At 38.8% G+C, this 1,770-nt stretch overlaps 1 pseudogene; it reads right to left on the bottom strand.

Moving 5' to 3' along the window:
- Positions 1 to 371: 371 nt before the first annotated feature.
- The window catches only part of LOC101579161, a 1,793-nt pseudogene continuing 394 nt past the window's right edge, over positions 372 to 1,770 (bottom strand).

Below are 1,770 nucleotides of genomic sequence, written 5' to 3'. Positions count from 1 at the left end.
GCAGCAGTATTCCCTGAATTTTGACGGCACAGTCCTAAGATGTGAAAGAGACCCTGCAGAGAAAGGAAGAGGGAGTAAGTGTTTGGGAAGGAAGAATTGTTTTGAGGGATATCATTTTCAGTAAGTCTTTTACTGTATTTTTTTTCCAAGTACAATTTTTTATTAAAGATAATTACAAAAGATGGAAAAATCAGCTCAGAGAGGCCAATCACTTTAATAGATCAGTTTTTGACATAATAACTCACATCAATTTTAAATACTATCACATAAAGCATGGTGGATAAAAGAAACTTGCTTCATAATTAGAAAAACTCACAATAAAACTTGCCAAGGAAAACAAAACATAAAAGCCATTTTGAAAATAAATACAGTCCATGCCGAAGTAGTATAAAATGAAGCCAGAAGTCTTCAAAAAGAAAAGGAAAACTTTTTGTCCCGTTTCCTCACTTTTTAATCATTTTCTAAAACTGGGAAGACTCAAATTCAAGGGTTGCTGAGTTGTTCTGATTTGGCTCCTTTGGTATCTGTTTTTTCACCACTACTGTCCTTTGATTTATCTTCTTCCTTTACATCTGTTTTTTTGTCTTCCGTTTCCTTCTTGTCTTCTTCAATTCTAGCTTTCTTTGCTCCTTTTTTATGATCAGCCACATTTCTATGACCTCCTTCCTCTTCATCCTCAGAATTTGAGAATTCTTCATCACAAGCTATCCGCTTGTCTGATGCTTGAATAGAAATCCTCTTGTCTGGATCCTCTCCATCTTTATCTCCGCTGTCCTCATGAACAGCGTCTTCTGGGATAGCTTGCATCTGGACACCAGGTGCATGAGGTAACATGCGCAAATTTTCAAATAAACGCTGTTTTATCTTTTCCATATATTCTGGAGTGTTCTGATTTGTCATGTTTGAAGGACTAATGTGCAGCTTGAAGTCTGGTCCAAAATACTCAAAGTAATCATTATATGGCAACTCATTAGGAATCTCACAGTCAAGAGCGACTGCAGTCTCGTATGTCCAGCACCGAGCAACATTACGGATTGTGTAGCCACCTCCCCCAAGCATCAGTAATGGCAAGTTGAAAGTTTTAACAACTTCTACACATTTAGCATGACCTTTGACTGTGAGATTGAAGCACCCAAGTCTATCACCAGATAAAGAGTCTGCACCACACTGCAAAACCACTGCACTAGGCTGGTACATCTCCATCACTTTTGAAATAATAGGCTTAAATATCTGCCCATAAGACTCATCATCTATACCATCTCTCATTGGAAAATTGACAGCATAGTATTTGCCTTTTCCAGCACCAATGTCCCTCAAGTCTCCTGTGCCGGGAAAGTACTCCCCATACTTATGGAATGAAACAGTCATTACGCGATCTGTTGTATAAAAAGCTTCTTCAACACCATCACCATGATGGATATCTATATCAATATACAGGACTCTCTGATGATACTTTAGCAATTCCAGGATGGCAAGCACAATATCATTAACGTAACAAAATCCTGATGCTTCTGATTTTTTTGCATGATGTAATCCACCAGCCCAGTTAACAGCTATATCAGTTTGTTGCCGGTTTAACTTCACAGCCCCAGCAACCGAGCCACCAGTGGAGAGCTGACAAAATTCAAAGAGTCCATCAAACACCGGACAATCTTCCCCAACATTAAATCTCTGCATCTGCTTACTGTACTCAGACATGTTATCTGGTCGTATGGACCACAGAAATTTGATATACTCATCGCTATGGTATTTCGTCATTTCTTCGGCAGT

This window comes from Octodon degus, unplaced genomic scaffold (assembly GCF_000260255.1).
Source record: "Octodon degus isolate 3935 unplaced genomic scaffold, OctDeg1.0 scaffold00348, whole genome shotgun sequence".
In the NCBI taxonomy this organism is placed as follows: domain Eukaryota; kingdom Metazoa; phylum Chordata; class Mammalia; order Rodentia; family Octodontidae; genus Octodon; species Octodon degus.
Note: the sequence above shows the minus strand (reverse complement) of the source record. Positions and strands in the feature narration are given on the sequence as shown.